The 26640-nt window shown below is 40.5% G+C and overlaps 1 long non-coding RNA gene across 1 annotated transcript; it reads left to right on the plus strand.

Moving 5' to 3' along the window:
* Positions 1–694: 694 nt before the first annotated feature.
* On the plus strand, positions 695–25686 carry LOC126106446 (uncharacterized). The gene is made up of 4 exons (XR_007523349.1): positions 695–905; positions 8661–8723; positions 21835–21897; positions 25623–25686. It is a non-coding gene; the product is annotated as an uncharacterized LOC126106446 (long non-coding RNA).
* Positions 25687–26640: the final 954 nt, after the last annotated feature.

Consider the following 26640-nt stretch of genomic DNA (forward strand, 5'->3'; position numbering starts at 1 on the left):
TTACAGCAGACGCGAAAAAAGGGTGCCGTTGATTGTCTTCTGTCCACGGTAGTTGCTCTCGTCAGGGTTTCCTTAACAGCGGCCATATTTCTTCTAATCATAGCGTTGAATTGCTACAAATTTAATTTAATTTTGGTTCTATGCCGCAAATAAGTACCGCATTTGAAATTGGTTCGATGCGCATTACCGCCGTGCGAAATTTGTATCTTAGGAGGCAATAAATAGCTCATCGGCGCGAGGAGCGCTAAGCAACAAACACGTCTATTTCTTCTGTCCTCTCCAGAAATTCACTAAAATACTTCGTTCGCCACCTCGTTTCGTCTCTGATTTAGGCCCTTGCCGGCCTACTTTCCGTACATAATGCTGGAAGATACATACAACGTTTATAAAGTTTATGTAGTTTGGCAACTTTTTTTCTTTTTTAATTCCCACTTTGTAATTTTTCGTTCTTGCACAAAAAGTCCGTACATTTTACAGAGCGATCGGAAATCTATCCCTACGTCCCTACATTTTGAAAAAGAAAAGAAAAGGCAAAAAAAGGAAAAATAGCCAGGAGTCGCTACGGGAGGGACATGGCATTAGGCACTCTACAGCCAGCTGGAAGCGCCTGCCATCTCTCGGCCGCTAGGCGCACTACGTCTGCGATGCGCTGCGGCGATGAACGGCCAATCAGCTAGAGGTGTCTTCACACAGTCCCACCGCAGGGAGACGCAGTTGCTCCGAACATACTATCGTTGTTGTCAAAATTGTGAACTACTGAACATACTGAAGATAAAATAAACAAAAAAAATGTATCGATAGAAAATAGTGTGGCGGAAATGTGATCGAGTTCTGGCCTGCTATTGTTAAATAGAAGATACATTTGGAAGGACATAACCTGAACGGACCCATTCACCTTGGAAATGGTTAGTTTTATCGTAACAACCACTGTCACGTATTTTTCGCTTAGCAGCTAGCTTTCACTTTGCATAGCACATGTTGTATATAATATAGTCGGCATAGTTTATAGCGACAGCGCTTTTAATGACGTATTAGCTATAACAGCGAAATCTAGCGGTACCGTCTAAATCGTGTATAAATGGTGAATTCAAAAAGATCGACATCTATTATTGCAAGTTCTCGTATCAAACGACTTACTTTTCGTCACATTTTCGGAGAAACGTATCGGCTACTGGCTGTTACTCGCAGCTGCACTCGCATATCAGTAAAATGAAATGAACTCTGTGTTTGGCATTAGTGCCATTCGGGATGTTCGAGCACTTGCTGCAACTAATTATTTTTATTTGGCGCCAATTCGGCGACTTGCGCGTAGTTGACGATACAATGATGAGCTTCACACACTCACTCACACACACACAGACAATCACGAGCGGATTGATTCCGGCCCGGCTGGGATTTCTACCCGCAATCCCGTGATCAAAAGTCAGCAAGGCTAACCAACGAATTGTTGACTCTTATCAGTAACTTTGTTACGATGAGTGATGGCTGGCAACACTAAAGTAAAATATGGACTTCATAAATTATTAAACAGAGTTAAACTGACAAAGAGAGAAAATAAATAACTTGTAGTTCGATGCGACGCAAATTTTTGTAACATTTGTATCGGCAATAATGTTAGATGCACCCAGGTTTCTGTCTGTTATAAGCAGGCTGCGCTTGCATACAATCAAATGCAGCCTCGCTAAAAGCCTCCCACACGCTACATGTAAAGGCACAGTCTCTCTGTTTGTCGTCCAGCGTTTAAAGGACGTAGTTGTTAGTCAGCAAACGTCCCAGAAGCTGGAAGAGGCGCGACGCGCTCAGCGAATACAATTCGATGCGCTTGTGTCTGAAATTAGAATAGAAGTACGCATTACACACGTTGGGGATTGTATTAGTGTTGTATTTATTACGTTGAATCGTCTTATATATAACGTATAAAACAATAAAAACATATTCGTAAATATGACAAAGTTCAAAAGTCAAAGAGTAAACAGCAATAATTGTTCCAGATTTCGCTTAATTTTCTTCAGATTAACAAATATCTCGTACTAAAGACATTCCGAGGTAGCCTATGTTCTTCCCCAATATTTAAGCTATCTCCACACCAAATTTTATTAAATTTGGTTCAGCGGTTTTAACGCGAAAGCAAAGTTCCTTTCGCACTTATAACATTAGCACGGAAAGTATGGATATGGATCACATCCAATGTTCTTATTTGTTTATTACGTATTTGGGGATTACTGATAACAATGTAATAGTTATATTTAAACTCTTTTTTGCTGCAGGTTGTTGATTTCAAATCAGGCGTTAAAACAAATGCACCGTCAAATGCAAAATGCGTACGCCCATCTTAAAAGCAAAAAGAAAACAAAGGTAACTGGTTACCTTAAATAGGACGCTATACTGTATTATGCGTACTATGCTCCATTTCAAAGTTAAAGCAACTGATTGAAAGACTAAACAACGCTGTCTTTTCCGTGATGGTAGAAAACCAGAAAACTAAATTCGAATCTGAGTTATTTTTTGAAAGTAGAGAAGTGGAGTAACATTGTATTCGTTATAGATGCTTCGTGGTTATGTGTGTTAGATATTCTCAATGAGTCAAGTACAATATGTCACATTTGTACAACATTTTACAGAGAAACATGGGACAAAGTATAGACCTCCATGTAATTTATGTATAGAGTACTATTAATTTTGCTACTGTTGATTAATTTTTGTAATGTAATAATCTTCCGAACACATATTATCACCGCTAAACTAAAGTCAGGCCGTAATAGTGATCGTGTCTGAAGAGAATTCACTTTAGGATGAAGATGTAATTCGATTTATCAGAGGAAATTAGTTGTGTCCTTACAATATTACATTTGTTGACTTTGACAGCGTAAAACCAGTTTACTGTTTCTCAGCCTAAAAAAAAAACAAAAGATTTCACTACAGTTCAGTTTGCCACTATAAGTTTCATTACACACACACACACACACACACACACATATATATATAATGAAAAACATGGTGACAGAGTGAGCTGCAGTGGGCTGAATTGTAGATTTGAATATTTACACATTTATATACATAAATTGAGCAAATCTTCAAATAGTCAGTTCAGACCTTCTATGAAACCCGTTCTCGGGCTTGTAATGTGTAAGCTGGTGTGAACAGATATTTTGGGTAGATAGCTTTAAATACCAATACTATCTCACTTATCCAGAAAGTAAGGTACACATTAATATTTGTTAACGTGACCAAGTGGTCAGACTCGGGAAATCTGTCTATCTTTCCCACTTCTTCTACTGCAGATTCTCAACGTTTATATATAACGGATTTAATTTTTTAAATTCTAAAATGTGTCTCAACATCAGTCGTTTTCTAGAGTTCGTTTTTCCTTCTTCTTCTCTTCTCTTATCCAGAGTGGATGCAAACAAAATGATAGGCACATAATGTGTAAACCCTGTTGTTCTATCCTAGTTTGATTTTAAGAGGTAAAGTCAGTTGCTATTCACAACTGAAACCTCTCTAAGCAAGAAGTGTAACTGTTTGCTGTTTGAAGGATTTGCTGTTAAATATATTCAGTTCTTAATACTGAGCTGCTCTGTCATTATTTACACTGTAGAATTTGTGTCCATTATGAAATCACCACTGAACTGACTGTTTCTCAGCTTAATGAGTTGGTAAGCGTCTCCCAGAGATGGAGTTCTGTTACTCTGAGGAATCTAGCACCTAAAGGGAAGGGGAAAACTGTCTTTAGACACATACGAGACTGAGGACGTGAGACACAGTGAAGCATCCCAGGAGAAAAACTGTATAGACGGCAGTGACATTGAACACTGAACATTAGAGAGAATTATTCGTTCAGACACATGTTCTGAAGGCTTCCATCATTGGACCACTAGGTAGAATTGTGAGGGATGTAAACAAAATAAAAGTTACTCCCCCCCTGCTATTCTGTTATGATGAACAACTTCAATGGCCACATAACTAACTCGAACTGAAGATAGAAGAGCTTGGTTATTATTGGAGATACTAGCTATAATCTCATTATATTAAAAATGAAAGAAAGCTGCAATCTAGTACGTTGTATTATTAACAGAAAATTTTCTGTTTTCGATGAGTTTCAGCTTTTCCAAACGGATAATTTGGTTGCTAGTCAACTTCTACATCCTTTGCCATTTTACGAATTTAATAATGACTGTTCTTGAAAAGAAATAGTTTAATGCTATATAGTGATGAAATATGTGTGTTGAAAATGGTTCCTTACAATGCTAACAACAAAGTGCAAATAAATGCAGAACTAAGAGTATATCACATTGGCGTTGTGTTATATAATGATACATTTTACTTAAAATGCATACGGAAGTTGTAACCTTGAAATAGTTCTTGTTTGACCATTGCTTATACTCTGTCTCTTAACAACTGGAAGATCATTATAAGTAAACCTCATTTACCAAATGTTGTTAACTATAATATCCTGTATTAACTAAATCACGCTATATTATTATTTATAATAGGAACGTTGTGGTGGTGGTGGTGGTGGTGGTTAGTGTTTAACGTCCCGTCGACAACGACGTCATTAGAGACGGAGGGAACGTTGTGATAGAATCGAAGTATGTTAGGAATAAAGGAGACTAGTCACCGAAATGCGGAAGTGTTGAGTCCTCAACAGCACACACATACAAAAAGAGATGAAATTTGCTAGCTTTCAGAATAAATTCTACCTCGAGCTAGAGTACACACACACACACACACACACACACACACACACACACACACACACTTATGCACATACCAGTTCACATTACGTCACCCTCATGCTGCAGAGCTCTCCACCGCGTTCAGCACGTCTTCATTACGTATATAGCCCGTGCACAAGTCACTCCTCCACTCCACATCCCATCCTACACAGCACAAATCACAACCAAGCCCAACTGCAATTTTGGTAGTGTGCATCTGGGGTACAGAGGTGTTATTGTGGAGGAGGGAGGGGGGGGGCGGATGCGGACATGGATGTGCACGCTAGCTCAAAATGGATTTACTCTGAAAGTAGCCGGGTTTCTCTCTTTTTTCCTGCATGCCTGCCATCAACTCAACTTTTAGGTGAATAATCTCCTTACTCCCAAAGTATTTATATTATTTTTTTACTTTGATTGTGTAGATTACATAGTATCACTTAATAACTATGATAATTATAAACTAACTGGCGAACTTGGGAATTATCTCCTCCTCACCTCTCTCTCTACGCATCACCTCTTCCCAGCTCTCTATGTCCATTTTATTCCTCCCCTCTCTTTCCATCTCCTCTTCCCCACTCTCCAAGACCTTGATCCTTACTGTTATTGCAAACAAAACTGGAGTGGGGAAAGGAGTCACTTAAATGAATGGATAAATCCATTTGGATCTGTAATAAAAGGACTGCAGGAGATTACCTCAAGCTGCTTCACTTGTGAGGATAGTAGCTTCAGGGTATGTCTCATAGTTTCAGTCTGTGAGTAGGTAGGACTGCAAAGTTTTGTATGGTTCAGATTCCAATGTACAGTAATACCTACGTTAAAACTGACTGCGAAAAAGAAAATGAAATGGCACATATTCATGCCACTGCATTTCCTTTCTCCCAGTCGCTAATGTCGGCAAATCTGTATATTATTCCAGAATGATGTTTTGACTCTGCAGCGGTGTGTGCGATGATTTGAAACTTCCTGGCAGATTAAAACTGTGTACCGAACCGAGACTCGAACTTGGGACCTTTGCCCAAGGCTGTGGCTAAGCCATGTAGCCGCAGTATCCCCTCTATCAGCAGTGCTGGTTCTGCTAGGTTAGCAGGAGAGCTTGGCGAACCGAGACTCGAACTTGGGATCTTTGCCCAAGGCTGTGGCTAAGCCATGTGGCCGCAATATCCCCTCTATCAGCAGTGCTGATTCTGCTAGGTTAGCAGGAGAGCTTCTGCGAAGTTTGGAAGGTAAGAGACGAGTTACTGGCAGAAGTAAAGCTGTGAGGACGGGGCGTGAGTTGTGCTTGGGTAGCTCAGCTGGTAGAGCACTTGCCCGCGAAAGGCAAAGGTCCCGAGTTCGAGTCTTGGTCCGGCACACAGTTTTAATCTGCCAGGAAGTTTTTGTATATTATTGTTTAAAACAATACGTATCCTATGACCGTCTGAATGTCAGTGGAATCATGTAACAATTTGTAGTAAAACGTTCGAGAAGATTTCGACACTTTTACCAACAACGTTTCCCCATTATATATGTAATGTATATTAATTTATATTAGGTGTATTTAGGAAATACTTTGCCAATGACCATCTGAATGTTTATTGGAGTATCATGCAAAAATGTGAAATAAACTGGTCAATACGTTTTCAAGATTTTTCCTAACAGCATTTCCCCTTTACATCTTACATAGACACTCCTGGAAATTGAAATAAGAACACCGTGAATTCATTGTCCCAGGAAGGGGAAACTTTATTGACACATTCCTGGGGTCAGATACATCACATGATCACACTGACAGAACCACAGGCACATAGACACAGGCAACAGAGCATGCACAATGTCGGCACTAGTACAGTGTATATCCACCTTTCGCAGCAATGCAAGCTGCTATTCTCCCATGGAGACGATCGTAGAGATGCTGGATGTAGTCCTGTGGAACGGCTTGCCATGCCATTTCCACCTGGCGCCTCAGTTGGACCAGCGTTCGTGCTGGACGTGCAGACCGCGTGAGACAACGCTTCATCCAGTCCCAAACATGCTCAATGGGGGACAGATCCGGAGATCTTGCTGGCCAGGGTAGTTGACTTACACCTTCTAGAGCACGTTGGGTGGCACGGGATACATGCGGACGTGCATTGTCCTGTTGGAACAGCAAGTTCCCTTGCCGGTCTAGGAATAGTAGAACGATGGGTTCGATGACGGTTTGGATGTACCGTGCACTATTCAGTGTCCCCTCGACGATCACCAGTGGTGTACGGCCAGTGTAGGAGATCGCTCCCCACACCATGATGCCGGGTGTTGGCCCTGTGTGCCTCGGTCGTATGCAGTCATGATTGTGGCGCTCACCTGCACGGCGCCAAACACGCATACGACCATCATTGGCACCAAGGCAGAAGCGACTCTCATCGCTGAAGACGACACGTCTCCATTCGTCCCTCCATTCACGCCTGTCGCGACACCACTGGAGGCGGGCTGCACGATGTTGGGGCGTGAGCGGAAGACGGCCTAACGTAGCCCAGCTTCATGGAGACGGTTGCGAATGGTCCTCGCCGATACCCCAGGAGCAACAGTGCCTAATTTGCTGGGAAGTGGCGGTGCGGTCCCCTACGGCACTGCGTAGGATCCTACGGTCTTGGCGTGCATCCGTGCGTCGCTGCGGTCCGGTCCCAGGTCGACGGGCACGTGCACCTTCCGCCGACCACTGGCGACAACATCGATGTACTGTGGAGACCTCATGCCCCACGTGTTGAGCAATTCGGCGGTACGTCCACCCGGCCTCCCGCATGCCCACTATACGCCGTCGCTCAAAGTCCGTCAACTGCACATACGGTTCACGTCCACGCTGTCGCGGCATGCTACCAGTGTTAAAGACTGCGATGGAGCTCCGTATGCCACGGCAAACTGGCTGACACTGACGGCGGCGGTGCACAAATGCTGCGCAGCTAGCGCCATTCGACGGCCAACACCGCGGTTCCTGGTGTGTCCGCTGTGCCGTGCGTGTGATCATTGCTTGTACAGCCCTCTCGCAGTGTCCGGAGCAAGAATGGTGGGTCTGACACACCGGTGTCAATGTGTTCTTTTTTCCATTTCCAGGAGTGTATATTTATTTACCACAGGTATTTAAAAACTGTTGCCTATGTCTGTCCAATAGTTTATTAGAGCATCGTGTAAAAATAGGATATAAATTGGCCTAGAATTATTGGAGATTTTTGCTAATAACATTAAACTACGACTTGTCTTTATGTAGTCAAGTTGATTAAGTTAACCCTGACTTGTTCTATATAGTGTGTACAAATAATGCACTAAAAATAATTTATTTGACGAAACAAAGGAATAAACAAATAATTTTTGGAATAAGTGGCTAACACAATAGTCCTTCCAGTTTGATTTGAAATCCTGAAGTTTTGCCGTTATACTGTCTTGTATCTAAAGGCAGCTTATTAAAAAATATAGGTACTAAGAAAAAAATCGAAAATAACTACAGTAAACTTCAGCTTAAGTCACCTACAGTAAACTTCAGCTTAAGTCACCTACCGACTGAATCTACGCGTGTATGGAGCAAATAAAACTGGCTTTATTGTCAGCTTCCATCCAAGAATTATAAATTTCTTAAAGCTACAGTAAAATAAAACAAAACAAAAATAAACCCTCCTTTCAAATTCAGATTGCAATTCCCCAGTCCTCAGATCTAGACCTTTCTACCTGCTCTTTTGTTGTGTATGCTTTGTTTTCAATTTATTCAAATGGTTCAAATGGCTCTGAGTACTATGGGACTTAACATCTGTGGTCATCAGTCCCCTAGAACTTAGAACTACTTAAACCTAACTAACCTAAGGACATCACACACATCCATGCCCGAGGCGGGATTCGAACCTGCGACCGTAGCAGTCCCGCTGTTCCGGACTGAGCGCCTAGAACCGCTAGACCACCGCGGCCGGCTTCAATTTATTCCTTAATTATTTTTTTTTCTTACAGGAGAAGGCTCCAAAACAACACACAAGTTCTGCCTGTAATGGGACAACAATCAGACAAGAGCCAGTAAGTAATATTAATATCAGCAATTATTCTGTTTGTTGATATTTGGAGAATATTTCAATAGTAATTAAAAAAACAAAAACTCTTTTGTCAAGAAAGACTAAATTACCAGCCATCTTCAGATCTTTTGTTATCAAAACTTGTAAAGGTATCTTTCAGCCCATGGTCTGTGCAGCGCTTTCTTTTGCGCTAATGTGGTAATATTTTGACTAGTTTTCTGTGTTATTACTTCAATTCGAAATAAATTTGCTGAATGCGAATAACTTGGCCTGAGCTGTATTAGATACAGATGTGCTACCTGTTGGCGACAAATGGAAATATGTGCTAGAGCGGAACGTGAAGATGGATTTTCTGCTAATCGCTAGCTGTCACCTTAACCACTTGTTATTCATACGCGCCTCCCAGAACGACTCAAACTTCCAAATGTCCGCGTGTCGCACTTCTCAATGGTGCAGAAATACAGAGTAAAGCTGCAGGTATTTCGTGATGAATGTAGACTATAGTATGATCATGTGGACACTCTTACATATAGAACTTTTGGTCGGTCCAGGAGGCGTGCACGGATAGCGAAATGGTTGGAGTGACCGATCGCGATAAGCGGGATATTCGGGTTCGAATCCTGGTCCGGAAAAACTTTTCATTTGTCACCAGTATGTAGCACATCTATACCTAAAACAGCTGAGACCAAGTTATTGGCACATTCGCATTCAGCGAATGTATTTCAACGTCCGCCCACTCACACATGCAAGTAAATATTATTATATTAAATGTAAAAGATGTAATGCCTTTGAAGTGACTGTCACTCTTAAGTACCTTACTTAAGACTTGAAATCAATAAAGTTGCATTTTGCGCATTGTGTAGCCACTCAGCTTGTGGGTCCATTTCTATTATTATATTTTTTACTTTATTTTGCTTGGATGGTGTGTTGCGTAGCGAGTGTTTTCACCTTTTTCATGACTTCATCACAGTCTTATTGCAGTTTGTATCAATTAAACTGACACGAATCCATAATTTCATAGCTCAGAAATATCTGACAAACATGAAAATGTCTGAGATATCTGAATTTTGCCTGTTTATGTTACTCAGGTTTTTGATAGTCTTAACCACTAGAATTTATTTATTCGTGGGACGTACAGGCTGTGGTGACAAAAGTCACGGAATGCCTCCAAATATCATGTCGGACCTCTTTTTGCCTGGCGTGTTGCAGCAATTCGGCATGACATGGACTCAACAACTCTTTGGAAGTCCCTTGTAGAAATGTTGAGCGATGCTGCTATTATAGCTGTCCATAACCGCGAAAGTGCTGCTGGTGTAGGATTTTGTGCACGAATTTACTTCTCGATCATGTATCGTAAAATGTCTATGGGATACATAACGGGAGATCTAAGTGGCCAAGTCATTCGCACGAATTATCCAAAATCTTATTCAAGCCAATCGCGAACCACTGTGAGCTGATGCCATGCCACGTGGTAATCCATAAAAATTCCATCGTTGTTTTGGAATATGAAGTACATGAATGGCTGCAAATGGTCTCCAAGGAGCCGAACATAAGCATTCGCAGTCGATGATCGGTTCAGTTCGACCAGAGGACCCAGTCCACTCCACGTAAACGCATCTCACAACAGCTTGGATCTCCACCACCAACTACCATACTGCCATATTGACAAATTGGGACCAAGGCTTCGTATAGAGTCTGTACACACTCGAACACTGCTGTCAGCTCTTGCCAACACAAATCGGGACACATCTCACCACTGCATGGCCTTCAAGTTGCACAGGGTCCAACTAATATCGTCACAAACCCAGTAGAAGGGGCTGCAGGTGATGTCGTGCTGATATCAAAGGCTCTCACGTCGGTCATCTGCTGCTCCACATTTCGCTGCACTGTACTAATGGAAAGCCTTGTCATACGTCCCACATTGGTTTCAGCAGTTATTTCGCGCAGTGCTGGTTATCTATTCGCACCGGTAACTCTACGCAAATGCCACTGTTCTCGGTCGTTAAGTGAAGAGTCTCGGCCACTGTATTTTTTTGTGGTGACAGGTAGTGCCTGACGTTTGGTATTCCCGAACACTCTTGACACTGGGGATCTCGGAACACAGAATCCCTTACGAATTTCCGAAGTAGGGTATCCCATGCGTCTAGCTTCAACAGCCGTTGTGCATTCAAAGTCTGTTAATTCCCGCCGTGTGGTCATAACATCGTCGCAAACCTAGTCAGTTGAATGACCTGAGTGCAAATGAGCGCTCTGCCAATGCACTGTCCTTTTGTGCACTCTGTATGCGGTATTACCACCATCTGTATATGTGATATCCCTATTCCACGACTTTTGTCACCTCAGCGTGTGTGTTCTATAGACCCATATACGAGATGCTACAATAAAGTAATGAGACTAATTTTCTTTCCAAGATGTGGCAACCCTGCAGGCTTGCGTAGGCACAATATTTTTGACTTTGGTGTTGTGTCGGCAGATTAGCCAACACAACGCACACTAATTTAGAGAGGAGGCCGAAATGCACGCTTCAACTCACGCAGGCTTGCGTTAGGTCTGAAACATGATACGTAATGAATGCTATAAAGAAAAGTACGTAGCTGCTGGAATACTTAACTTTAATCCATCATTTGTATACAGCATTCTTGATGATACAAGTGAGACTCTCTCTAGAAATGGTTAATGGCGCCTTGCTAGGTCGTAGCCATGGACTTAGCTGAAGGCTATTCTATCTCTCGGCAAATGAAAGAAAGGCTTCGTCAGTGTAGTCGCTAGCAAAGTCGTCCGTACAACTGGGCGCACCTCCGTTGCGTGCCGCAAATGTTCAGCTCACTAGTTATTCAGGACAGCATATCCCTGTGTTAGGACAGTGCAGCCTTCTTGCAACATACAAAGGACAAACAAAACTTGTGTCATTTTACGTTCTTCGTTCTTCTTCTGCAGTGAACTTGTTTGGTTTAGATTTATTTCAGTTGTTTAACTTGTGTATCGTAAATCAGGTCCTATCAGTGAACCAGACTGTGCCTTCCGCCAGTGTTTCTCGTCTATGTGAGGAATTTGCAGACATTTTTGCACCGGGCCTTGGCTGCGCTAAGAACTATGAAGCACATTTGGAACTGAAAGTAAACGCGCAACCGAAATTTTTCAGAGCGCGCAATGTTCCCCACGCATTGCGTGATGAGGTCGCAAGAACATTAAACGATTTAGAATCACAAGGTGTAATTGAACGAGTGCTAGTACGTCTCTCAAGACCTGCCGTGTGGTGGCGCTCGGTCTGCGATCACTGACAGTGGCGACACGCGGGTCCGACATGTACTAATGGACCGCGGCCGATTTAAAGCTACCACCTAGCAAGTGTGGTGTCTGGCGGTGACACCACACTTGGTCTATAAGCTGCTTCTAGTCCAAGCGGCACATCGATGCAACTGCTCAGTCGTGAATTGTGCTGTAATAAGTTAACAAGTGCTTGTGTCTCTCGTCATGGAAATGGAACCGCATAATATTGCGTAACGGTATGCCATTCTTTTGCGTTAAATTGGGTGAAAACGTGACGACAACTCACGATAAGCTTCAGAAGGCTTTTGGAGAGGAGCTTATGTCAAGAGCTCAAGTTTTTCGTTGGCACAAAACGTTTAGTGATGACCGCACTGGACGACCATCAACCTCAGGGATGGATGTCAACTTGGACAGGGTGTGTGAACTTTTACGATCTGATCCGAAGATTATCCGTGAAAATGATTGCAGAAGAACTGAACATCCATCGAGAAACGGTTCGTCTAGTAATAACTGAAGATCTTGGTATGAGAAAGATTTGTTTAAAAATGGTCCCCAAAAATTTCGCACCACAACAGCGAGAAACACGGAAAAATGTGGCATCCGATCTGTTAGAGCAAACGGAAATCAATCCCGAATTGTTTTGCCGTGTTATCAGTGTTGATGGAAGTTGGTTTTTTCAGTATAATCCAGAGACAAAACGCCAAAGTTCACAATGGTGCTCAAAGGGATCACCCATACCAAAAAAAGCTCGGATGTCAAAGTCAAAAGTGAAATCCATGCTTGTGTGCTTCTTTGATCCCAAGGGAATTGTTCATAAAGAGAGGATGCCTCCTGGACAAACAGTTAACGAATATTACTACAAAGAAATTTTAGAAATACTTAGTAAAAGAGTTCTTCGTGTCCATGCCAACACTGCTGATAATTGGATTCTGCATCACGATAATGCGCCATCCCATACTGCTCTGTCAGTACAGCAATTTTTAACCTCAAAACAAATTTCAGTACTACCACAGACGCCTTATTCACCAGATATGGCTCCGTGCGACATTTTTGTATTTCCAAGAGTCAAAACAGCGGTCAAGGAATACCATTTTCAAACAACAAAAAGCTGTGACGAGGTATGACTACGAAGTCTTTCGCGATGGAGTTCTTGCATAAAAAGTTCTCGGTTTACTTGCCGCGTCAAATTTAGATAAAATCCAAACCCTTGACGAAGATGACGGAGGTAGTCATCAAAAGCTCGGGATTTTATCCAAATTTGACACGGCATGTAAACCGAGAACCTTTTATGCAAGCTGTGACGAGGGTCTCGGAGGGTATTACAGAAGATGAGTTTCAGAAATGCTACCATCAATGGCAGAAGCGCTGGAAAAAGTGTGCGCGATCAGAAGGGAACCACTTTGGAGGAGACAACACTAAACTTGACTACAACGGTAAGCAACTTTTTTTCACATCTGTTTCATTACTTTATTGTCGCACCTCGTACATGGGTAAGTTGGTGCGTGCAGCACATTTTTTAGTGCCTACCACACGGAAGGTGTTAAAGAAAGTGTCGAAAACGTTGAGAGACGCTATTACGCATCCCAACAAAAAAGAACATAATGAAATGAGATCTTTTGTTAGTAGGAGGAACTCAGCGAAAATGCATCCTTCTGCCCTTCGACATTTGCAATCCCAATTTCTTTGAAGTCGACCTGATCATCATTGTACAAGACACAGTACTGTATTGTCTGTACTTCGTAGGCTGGACTTCGTAGGCTGGAATCTCATTGAATAATTCCTTCAAGTGTCCCCATATGCGGAAATCTAGGTCTGATATATGGGAAACTAGGAGGCCTAAGTTTTGGCTACCCCAACCAATCCAATGGTCCTGAAATATCTGCACCATACGTTTCCTCCCACTACTGCAAGAATGAGCTACTGCGTATCTAGCCGCCTCAGAACTCCTGCTCATTTAATGAAATGTTCGATACCATAAAAATTTTAGGCATATTTCAGTTGAATTTATTACATTATTTATTTATTTCTTATGAATGAAAGCTTGTAAACATTCCTAATTGACAAACACAGTTTTTCCGAAAATATAGGTTTCTATATGTACTTCGATGTCTTATCAAGTATCAGTCGTACACCAAGAAAATTAGTAGTCAAATTTTTAGAAATATATGATCTGAAAAGAAGTCTGTGTTATATACAATAATTGGTATTTTTCAGTATGAACTGTAAACAAGATGGATGTCTCCATTACAATTCCATTAATTTTACCATCGACAATGAAATGAATATAAAAAAGTAACAAATGCAATTACTTTTTAATATTTTCAAAATTGGCAACCTTCTTTTATTAACCATTAGGCCTATAAATTCTGAAGTACATAATATTTTCAGAAATCAATTGGTAAATCAAAATTGACGAAATTTTGAGTATGAAAGCTATCATAACGTGAAATTGATTTATTTATGGATGTAGAAGGCTCTAAAACCTGGGTCTACAAAGTATACAATTTTCTGGCGCTAAGCACGTCAAAGTGCGATTACCATTTTTAGAATAATAATGAATTAAGGATGCGTCCGCCGGTTTGCAACTACACAAGTTATGACCCAAACCTGTTTCACCAGAGTTGTGGCTTCCTCAGTGTGTTCTTTATTATTTTCCTGAACTACATACATAGAGGTTATTTTTATGTTAAGGAATATGATATATTACATATCGCTGTCATTTAAATTGTATGTCCAATTTACAATTTATTATACATTTTGTGTGTCCTGTGGATACCAACCAAAATCAGCCACAGGTCTAAATTAGTACAACATGTCATCTTCGAATTTGAGGGATGTTAGAAAGTCGTCTGCACTGGTTTCTTACAATGCCATCCACATTTTCAGGCTACAAGTACAAATTAAGGAAAAACATGAGTATATTATCTGGGTGTTATATTATATAATGATACGTTTTACTTCACCTAAAATGCATGCCAACGTTGAATAGATTTAAAGTGATGTGAAGTAAGTCTTGTTTGACCACTCCTTCTACTCTGTTTCTTAATTTCTGGAACATCATAATAAGTAAACCTGATTTATCAAATATTGTTAATAATATTGTTTTGTATTGGCTATGTTACACTCTATTGTTATTTGTAGTAGCAAAATGGAGGTGGAATGTAAATACTTTAGGAGTAAAGAAGACCACTCTCTAAAAAGTGGAAACTTTGAGTTATCAACAGCACACACAAATAAACATGAAATTTGCTAGCTTTCAGTATATGTTCTTCCCTAAGTTAGAGTACACACACGCACACACACACAAACAGAAACACACGCATGCACACACACACACACACACACACACACACACACACACACATATATATATATATATATATATATATATATATATAGGGTGTCCCAGTTATCTTGTCCACCCAAAATATCTCTGGAACAATAACAGCTATTGGAAAACGACTTTCACCGGTATCAATGTAGGGCTGGGGCCCATGAATGTACATATTTGGAAACATTCTAAAACGAAAGCATATGTGTTTTTTAACACAAACTTATGTTTTTTTTAAATGGACCTCCTATATTTTTTCTTCAGCAATCCATAGCATGACAAAGCACATACACAATGGCGTTGATTGCATCGCAGTATTCCCATTACATCCCGAGATATTGAGACGCGAAGTTGCTTGAAACACCCGACATGAGCTGCTAGCGCACGTCCTGAGGCTCAGGCGTGAACCCCATGCTGCCCGTAATCGCGATGTGATTGACATGCGTAATCACACTTCCATACTTATCAAGAGGTCCGAAACGAATTATACGGTCTGCTGCCATCGTGCATTAACGTCGTACATTCCAACAGGTATTTATCCCATAGGCTAGGGGTGATCCGGTTCTGTAACATATCTGTGTACCGCAACGTTAGTCACAAAGTTAACTTCGCTTATCGTTAATCCGTTATTAAAAAGGTAATGCCGTTCGACGTTAAAACTTTACTTTACTGTAGATCTAGCGCAAGTGACAGTTAATCGTTCACTCGTAATAGTAAAATTCATGTTAGTGGTTTTAGTGAAACGACTAAAGTTTTACCGTTGTTTAGGTAAAACTGTTTTGATTTGGGAAGTTCAGGTAGGACATAGAAGATGAATGTAAACATGTTTAACCAATTAGTTTTATTATCACATAATTATCAATGTTATGTTTATCTAATGCGTTAAATGACAAATTGTTGCAAAAAAATGTTTCTTAACATCACTGCGTAAAGTGGCCCTTTGTAGAAACTTCCACTGTGATACCAGCACTACATACTAAACATAGCGTTCACATCTCATGCTCAAAGTGATGCCCATTGGCTCCCATACATAGGGTTACTCTGCGGATGAAGGATGCCCTACTTCGTGCTACTGTTTCCTCTTTGATGGCTGTACAAGCATCAATAATGCGTTGCTTCATGTCCTCTGGTGTTGTTGGTAAACAGCATTCTTCACTGCTCCCCAAAGAAAATAATCCAGCGGTGTAAGGTCCGGAGATCGGGCAGGCCACCTAACTGGGCCACCTTGTCCAATCCACCTACCAGGGAACTTACGGTTCAGAAGTCGTCGTGCTCGTAAGGCGTTATGTGCAGGGCATACGTCATGCTGATACCACATGACCATTCTCCGGTTCAGAGGTACGGCGTCCAAGAGAACAGGAAGATTGTGTCGTATAAATCTGGAGTATTGTCTGCCATTTTGGATGCCATTTATAAAGAAAGGTCCGATAATGGTATCTCCAATAATCCCACACCAAACATTAACTTTCCACGGACGTTGATGCTCTACCTGACGGAGCCATTTTGGATTGTCTGCGGACCAATAATGCATATTACTCACATTGACAATTTCTTTGTTGGAGAATGATGCCTCGTCGGTAAAGAGAACATCTGCAAAAAAATTTCGATTAGTCAGAAGTTTTGGCTGAGCCCACCGACAAAATGTTACCCTATTGCGGAAGTCATTTCCATGAAGATCCTGGTGTAAATGAACATGGTACGGATGAAATTTATGACGTTTAAGAATACACTGTGCACTTTATTTCGACACACCAACTTCACGTTCAATTTGACGTGTGCTGATTTGAGGATTCACAGCTAGGGTAGCGAGCACAGCAACTTCAGCACGTTCATCTGTGCGTGTTCTAGGACGATGTCAAGGTCTTGGATTTAAGCTTCCCGTTTCACGTAGACGAGATGTGAGACGACCAAACATCCAGCGCGAAGGCGATGGCTTGTCAGGGAATCGTCTTCTGTACAGTCGTTCTGCCTCAACAGCATTTCGTCCACCTACAACAGGTATGTAGAGTAGGGTAGAAAACAGACATATTAACTTAATAATCATAATGTTCGCTAACAGTACTATCAACAAACAAGCAATCTCATAACGTATTTCCCGTCAACGTACATTCTCCATAGATCAGCAGCATTTCTACCATATCTTCATGTGAGTACCTTATACTGTACAGTATAAGTTCCACAACACAACGTTTATTCACAATGTGTACTACCTCCGTGCCGTCACTAGATTACTCTGATGCACGACTACAGTGGCAAGCGGTGTACTGCACGCCAAAGCAACAACAAATGGGATGCTCGGAGGGTGGTGGAGTACAGGAGTTTGCATGGTTCGCAAATCATAAACAAGGCGAAGTGGTAACTGTGGCAGTAGTGGGAACTGCGTTGGACACTTGACTAGGTAGAGCCAGGCCCTGCGTGACAGGCACAATGGGTCATATGACGCATTAGATAAATCTTATTTTGGGTGTGCAGGATAAATAAGACAACCTGATGGCTGTACACCGATCGGTACTGGTTCATATTGTGTACGTAGATACGTAAATCGTGCAAGAGGGAAACCATTATGTGCTTGTGAGAGTTGATGGCAGCAGACCGTATTATTCGTTTCGGACCTCTTGATAAGTATGGAGGTGTGATTACACATGTCAATCACATCGCGATTACGGGCAGCATGGGGTTCACGCCTGAGCCTCAGGACGTGCGCTAGCAGCGCATGTCGGGTGTTTCAAGCGTCAATTTCGCGTCTCAATATCTCGGGATGTAATGGAATATTGCGATGCAATCAAGGCCATTGTGTATGTGCTTTGTCATGCTATGGATTGCTAAAGAAAAAATATAGGAGGTCCGTTTAAAACAACATAAGTTTGTGTTAAAAAACACATATGCTTTCGTTTTAGAATGTTTCCAAATATGTACATTCATGGGCCCCAGCCCTACATCGATAATGGTGAAAGTCGTTTTCCAATAGCTGTTATTGTTTCAGAGATATTTTGGGTGGACAAGATAGCAGGAACACCCTGTATAATGCACATGCCAATTCATGTTTGCATCAAACGTCTATCCCATGTACCTGTCACCCCTCCGTCCCACATTCCTAACCAGTAAACCGATGGCCTCCCTCTGAGCTGCTGTTTATTCTTCCCGAACCCTCTTCCTAGCTCTACCCACCCAACTCGACATATGGCAAACCCCAACGCAGCCATTCTGCTGAACTGCAGTCCTGGTATTGTGCATCATCTGGGGCGCAGAGATGTCTATGTATATGGCTGCAAAATTCTAACACGAATTCTTTACAGACGAATCGAAAAACTGGTAGAAGTCGACCTAGGGGAAGATCAGTTTGGATTCCGTAGAAATGTTGGAACACGTGAGACAATACTGACCCTACGACTTATCTTAGAAGAAAGATTAAGGAAAGGGAAACCTACGTTTCTAGCATTTGTAGACTTAGAGAAAGCTTTTGACAAAGTTGACTGGAATACTCTCTTTCAAATTCTGAAGGTGGCAGGGGTAAAATACAGGGAACGAAAGGCTATTTACAATTTGTACAGAAACCAGATGGCAGTTATACGAGTCGAGGGGGATGAAAGGGAAGCAGTGGTTGGGAAGGGAGTGAGACAGGGTTGTAGCCTATCCCCGATGTTATTCAATTTGTATATTGACCAAGCAGTAAAGGAAACAACAGAAAAATTCGGAGTTGGCATTAAAATCCATGGAAAAGAAATAAAACTTTGAGGTTCGCCGATGACATTGTAATTCTGTGAGAGACTGCAAAGGACCTCGAAGAGCAGCTGAACGGAATGGACAGTGTGTTGAAAGGAGGATATAAGATGAGCATTAACAAAAGCAAAACAAGGATAATGGAATGTAATCGAACTAAATCGGGTGATGCTGCGGGAATTAGATTAGGAAATGAGACCCTTAAAGTAGTATTGTGCTATTTGGGGAAGAAAATAACTGATGATGGTCGTAGTAGAGAGGGTATAAAATGTAGACTGGGATTGGCAAGAAAAGCGTTTCTGAAGAAGAGAAATTTGTTAACGTCGAGTACAGATTTAAGTGTCAGGAAGTCGTTTCTGAAAGTATTTGTAGCCTTGTATAGAAGTGAAACGTGGACGATAAATAGTTTAGACAAGAAGAGAATAGAAGCTCTCGAAATGTGGTGTTACAGAAGAATGCTGAAGATTAGGTGGGTAGATCACATAACTAATGAGGAGTTATTGAATAGAATTGGGGAGAAGAGGAGTTTGTGGCACAACTTGACTAGAAGAAGGGATCGGTTGGTAGGGCATATTCTGAGACATCAAGGGATCACCAATTTAGTATTGGAGGAAAGCGTGGAGGGTAAAAATCGTAGAGGGAGACCAAGAGATGAATTCACTAGATTCAGAAGGATGTAGGTTGCAGTAGGTACTGGGAAATGAAGAAGCTTGTATAGGATAGAGTAGCATGGAGAGCTGCATCAAACCAGTCTCTGGACTGAAGACCACAACAACAATTGGGGGGGGGGGGGGGAGGGAGGAGGGAGTTGGAGAGAGAATGAGAGGATGTGGACATGGCCATGTACTCTAGCTCAAGAAAAGATTTACTCTGAAAGCTAGCCATCTTTATTTTATTTTGTCTGTGTGTGTTTGTGTGTGGCTGCTATCAACTCACCATATCTCATTTTCGGTGGATGGTCTCATTTACTCCCCAAGGATTTATATAATTTTTTAATGTGATTCTTTTGATCAGGTAGTATCTGTTAATAACCACTGCAATTATAAATTACCTAACGAACCTGGCAGTGCTCTGCAATTGCCGAATGCGTATGTGAATTGTATATGCATCCTAATCTCCTTCTCACATCTCTCTCTCTCTCTCTGCCCATTTCCTTCTCCCTCTCTCCTTGTCCATCTCCTCCTCATACCATATCTCTATGTGCATCTCCTCCTTCTTTCCCCACTCATTGTCCATCTCCATCTCCCCAATCTCTCTCCAACTCCTCTTCACCCCTCTTATTGTAAGGGCAACAGGAGATCTGTCTCCAGATACTGGATTTGTATGTGTAGTAGCTTCAATGAAGGTATTTCTCATACTTTTATTCAGTGAATAGGCAGGATTGCAAAGTTTCGTTTGATTCAGATTCCATAATACAGTAGTTGTTAGGCCATAAATACACCATTTGTCTTTCCTCTTAAAACTGTCTGCAACAAAGAAAACAAAACAGCATGCTTTTTGAGTACACAATTTTTGTTTTAATTTATGTATAAGGAGTAAGAATGTAAGTGGAGATAACAGTTTGTCTAATGGCTTAAATGCTCTGAAATCTGTGACGAAAACTGACTGCGAAAAAGACAATAAAGTTGTACATTTTCACGATGCACTATATCTTTTCACGCAGATGGTTAATTCATTAAACCAGTACATTGTTCTTTAAAAATACATAACCTATGTCCGTCTGATGTCAATGGAATGTCGGGTAACAGTTTATAGAAAAATAGTAAGAACTCTTCGAAAATTTTGCTATCAACATTTCCTCTTTATATAATAAATTTATTAATATTATTACATATATTTAAAAGAATACATAGCCGATGTCCATCTGATGGTGTTCTACAGTATCATGCACAAAATCTAAAATAAACTGGTCAATACCTTTCCGAGATTTTTGCTAACAGCGTTTCCCCCCTTTTTTTATTTATGAATTTGGCCAGCTATGGACCGCATAAACCCAAGACTTATAGTGTTCCTTTTTCTTCCGTTCTTCCCAGTGCTTCTTCATTTTCTCGCCAACTGCTCGTGTCTGCTCGACAGTCCACACTCTCTTGGGTTGAGGTTTTGGCTCATCTGAGTTTACTATCAGGAACCTGAAGTGATTCCTGTCACGTATTATTTCTTCGTTTCCCCTTTATATATTAAAGCTACATTTATTTACCATAGGTAATTAAAAAACGTTTGCCAATGCCAGTCCGAAAATTTATTAAAGTATCGCGCAAAAATAGGAACTAACTCGGTCAAGAAAATTTGGACATTTTTGATAACAATGTTATACTACAGCTTGTCCTTATGTAGATTAAGTTATCCCTGCCGTGACCTGTATCATACTACAAACAATGAACTAAAATTATTGCACTAGAAAAATAAATATGTAATTTATAGAACGAATGGCTAATAAAATAATCCTTCAAGTTTGATTTGAATTTCCGAAATATTGGCATTTTCCTGTCGTGCATCTAAACGGTACTTTTAAAAATCTCTATATTCTAGGAGTAACAATAGCGAATAACTATGGTAAACATAATATTAAGTCCCCTACCGATTGAATCTACTCATGTATAGAACAATTAAAACTGGCTTTCTTATCAGCTTCCATCCATGAAACATTAATTTCCTAAAGCTTCAGTCAAATAAAACAAATAGGAACCTCCCCTCCAAATATAGTTCACAGGTCCACCGGTCTAGAACTTTTCACCTGATTTTTCGTTGTGTAGACTTTGTTTTCAATTTGTTGTTCAATTATTTTTTCCTACAGGAGAAGGCTCCAAAACAACACCCGAGTTCTGCCAGTGATGGGATTAAAATCAGAAAAGAGCCAGTAAGTAATATTAAAAGCAGAAATTATGTTGTTTGTTAATATGGGAAAGTATCTCAAAAACAATTAAAAAAGAACAACTCTTTTATCAAGAAACGAGGAAGAATATATTTACTGGATATGTTCAGTCTATTGTTATGGAAACCTGTGTCGGCACCTTTCAACCGACTTTACTCTGTGCAAGCCATTCTACTATGATAATGTGGTGCAATTTTGACTAGTTTTCTCTGTTATTGTTTTTAATTCGAAATAAAAACGACGAATGCGAATAATTTCCCACTTACCGCGAGTGGTCGCCTTAACCATTTGGCAATCTGTGCACGCCTATCAGACCTACACGAACTTCCACATGTCTGTATGTCACTCTTCTCTCTGGTGCGGTAACACAGAGTAAAGCTGCAAGTATTTCGTGATGAATGTACGGTATAATCACGTAGACACTCTTACATATAGAAGTTTCGGCCAGTCTGCGAGGGGTGTACGAATAGCGAAATGTTTGGGATGAACGTACGCGGCCGGCGAGGGTGACCGAGCAGTTCTAGTCGCTACAGTCTGGAACCGTGCGACCGCTATGGTCTCAGGTTCGAATCCTGCCTCGGACTTGGATGTGTGTGATGTCCTTAGGTTACTTAGGTTTAAGTAGTTCCAAGTTCGAGGGGACTGATGACCTCAGATATTAAGTCCCATAGTGCTCAGAGCCATTTGAACCATTTGAATTAGTTTTCCTTTTTTGATGCAACACAAGGATCCCAGTTATCGCGAGCGGTCACCTGAACCAATGTGCGTGCCTCACAGACCATCTCAAACTTCCACATGTGTGTTTTTGTCACACTTCTCACTGGTGCAGGAATATAGAGTAAAGCTGCAAGTATCTAGCCGGCCGGAGTGGCCGAGCGGTTCTAGGCGCTACAGTCTGGAACCGCGCAACCGCTACGTTGCAGGTTCGAATCCTGCCTTGGGCATGGATGTGTGTCCTTAGGTTAGTTAGGTTTAAGTATTTCTAAGTTCTAGGGGACTGATGATCTCAGAAAAGTCCCATAGTGCTCAGAGCCATTTGAATCATTTTGAACTCCCGATCCGGCACAAATTTTCATTTATCACCAGTATATAGTACATCTCTAGGTAACGCAGGTGAGACCAGGTTATTCATATATTCACATTCAGTGAATTTGTTTCGAATTAACTTAGTATGTCTGTATATCGTCGGCGTCCGCCCATCCAGACATGCAAGTTAATATTATTATTTTAAATCTCATATCTGTAACACCTTCGAAGTGACTGTCACTTTTAAGTACCTTATTTAAGACTTGAAATCAACAAGATTGCAATTTTATACATTATGTGACATTTAGCTTGTGGGTCTTTTTTTTATTTTATTGTGTTCGGTTGGTGTGTTGCGTAGAGAACGTTTTCACCTTTTTTGTGACTTCGGAAGCTGTGATTGATAATGGAAGCAAGATTTTAAAAAATCAAGATGCGTTCATAGGATTTGTAGACCTGGCAAAAGCGTTCGGTAATGTAAAATGGTGTAAGATGTTCAAAATTCTGAGAAAAATAGGGGGAAGCTATAGGGAGAGACGGTTAGTATACATTATGTACAAGAGCCAAGAGGGAATAATAAGAATGGACGACCAAGAATGGAAGTGCTTGGATTAGAAACATTGTAAGACGGGGTTGTAGTCTTTTGCCCCTACTGTTCAATCTGTACATCGAAGAAGCAATGATGGAAATAATGAAAGGTTCATGAATGGAATTAAAATTCAAGGTGAAAGGATATCAGTGATTAGATTCGCTAATGACTTTGCTATCCAGAGTGAAATTGAAGAAGAATTAAACGATATGCTGAATGGAATGAACAGTCTAATGAGTAGGGAATATGGAATGACAGTAAATCGAAGAAAGAGAGAATTAATGGGAAGTAGCAGAAATGAGAACAGAGAGAAACTTAACGTCACGATTCATGGTCACGAAGTAGATGGGTTAAGGAATTCTGTTACCTAGACAGCAAACTACCCAACGATGGACAGAGCAGGGTGGACATTAAAAGAAATCGAGGACAGGAAAAAAGTGCATTCCTGGCCAAGAGACGTCTAGTAGTATCAAACGTAGACCTTCATTTGAGGAAGAAACTTCTGATATGAACATTTGGAGCACATCGTTGTATGGAAGTGAAACATGGACTGTGCGAAAAGCGGAAAGAAGCGAACTGAAGAACTTGAGATGTTAGGTTACAGAGGAACGTTGAAAATTAGGTGGATTGATAACGTAAGGAATGAGGAGGTTCTGTGTAGAATCGGAGAGGAAAGGCATATGTGGAAAACGCAGACAAGGTGAAGGGACAAGCCGATAGGACATCTGGTAAGACATCAGGGTATGATTTCCATGGTACTAGAGGGAGCTGTAGATTGAAAAAACTGAAGTGGAAGACAGAGATTGGAATATATCAAGTCAAACCAGTCAGGAGACTGGTGACTCAAAAAAAAAGTGCAGTAGTATTCTAATAATAAGTTGATAAGCCATTGATATAGCACGACTCTTTACTCTCAAGCTGTCTGCAAAGAATAAAACAAAACATAACACTCTTTTGTATACAATTTTTATATAAAATTATATAACACAAGAAGGAATATATGTGGAAGAAACAATTTTTCTGATGGTTTAAATTCACAGATGCCTGTGTTAAAACTGACTGTGAATAAGAAAATGAAACCGTACATTTTCACAGCATCACATTTTTTAATGCAGTCGGTTTTCTCAGAAAATCTCTTCATTCCTGTTTAAAAAAATACATAGCCTATGACTGTGTGAATGTCAGTGGAATATCCTATAATAAGTTTGTAGCAAAGCACTCAAGATAATAGTAACGTTTCTCCTTCATTTACTAATATATATATATATATATATATATATATATATATATATATATATATATGTGTGTGTGTGTGTGTGTGTGTGTGTGTGTGTGTGTGTGTGTATATGTATATGTATATTACATAGCCAATGTCCGTCCGAATGTTTTTTAGAATATGATACAAAAATTTGAAATAAATTGGTCAATACCTTTTCAAGTTTTCTGCTAAAAGCGTCCCCTTTACATATTACATAAATATTTATTTCCCGTATTTGCCTACATCAGTCCAAAAGTTTATTAGACTATCGTGTAAAGTTAGGAAATAAATTGGCCAATAACTTTCCGAAATATTTGGTCACAACTTTAATGTACAACTTGCTTTTTTTGTAGTAGCATACATTAAGTTACGCCTAACTTGTCCTATATCGTATGTACTAATAATGCACTAAAATAATTTATAGGACGAAACAAAGGAATAATAAATAATTTATAGAATGAGTGGCAAACAAAATATTCCTTTTAGATTGAATTTAATTTGTGAAATATTGATATTTTCCTGTCCTGTATTTGAAGGAAGCTTATTAAAAAAATAGCTACTAGGAATAAAAACAGAAAATAAGTGTAGTAAACATAAGTTTAAGTCCCCTACCGACTGACTCTATGCATGTATAGAACAATTCAAACTTTCTCAACTGTCAATGTCGAGCCAAGAATTATAAATTTGTTGCAGCTTCAGTCAAATAAAACCAAAAAAGAAGGAAAACTCTCCTTCAATTACTGGCTACAATTCGCCAGTCCACAGATTTAGTACTTTCTATCTGCTTCTTGTTGTGTATGCTTTGTTTTCAATTTTTTATTCAATTATTTGTTCTTACAGGAGAATCCTCAAAAACAATGCACAAAATCTGCATGTAATGGGACTACAAACAGTCCAAAGCCGGTAAGTAATATTAATATCAGCAGTTATATTGCTTGTTAACATTTGGAGAGTATTTCAAAAATAATTAAGAAAGAGCAACTATTTTATCGAGAAAGAATAAATTACCAGCCATTTTCAGATCTTTTGTTACTAAATCTTGTGTCGACACATTTCAGCCGACTTCAATCTAAGCAAGCCTTTCTTTCTTTTGTGATAACGTGGTACAATTTTGACTAGTTTTTTTGTGTTATTAATTTTAATTCGAAATAATCTCGCTGATTGGGAGTAATATGGCTTTGGCTGCCTTAGGTATATACGTGCTATCTAACGGTGAATCATGAAAATATGTGCCGGAGTGGGATGCGAAGACGATTTACCCAGTTATTGCGAGCGGTCACCTGAACCAATGTGCGTGCCTCACAGACCATCTCAAACTTCCACATGTGTGTTTTTGTCACACTTCTCATTGGTGCGGGAATATAGAGTAAAGCTGCAAGTATCTAGCCAGCCAGAGTGGCGGAGCGGTTCTAGGCGCTACAGTCTGGAACCGCGCAACCGCTGTGTTGCAGGTTTGAATCCTGCCTTGGGCATGGATGTGTGTCCTTAGGTTAGTTAGGTTTAAGTAGTTCTAAGTTCTAGGGGACTGATGACCTCAGAAGTCCCATAGTGCTCAGAGCCATTTGAACCATTTTTTTTTTTTGCAGGTATTTAGAGATGAAACTAGGAGACTGTCATATGGTCATGTAGATACGCATGTGAACGCTCACAGAATTCTAGCGGTCTGGGAGGCATGTGTGGGTAGCGTAATGGTTAAGGCAAGAGCGGAAATTTTGGGTTAGAGTCCCCCTCTGGCACGAATTTTCATATCTCACCAACAGGGAGTACATCGATACATAGCTCAACTGAGACTAAGTTATTTTACATTCAGCGAGTTTATGTCGAATTAATTTCGTCCTGTTGTAAATTGTCATCAGTG

The sequence above is a fragment of the Schistocerca cancellata genome, chromosome 10 (assembly GCF_023864275.1).
Source record: "Schistocerca cancellata isolate TAMUIC-IGC-003103 chromosome 10, iqSchCanc2.1, whole genome shotgun sequence".
NCBI lineage: Eukaryota > Metazoa > Arthropoda > Insecta > Orthoptera > Acrididae > Schistocerca > Schistocerca cancellata.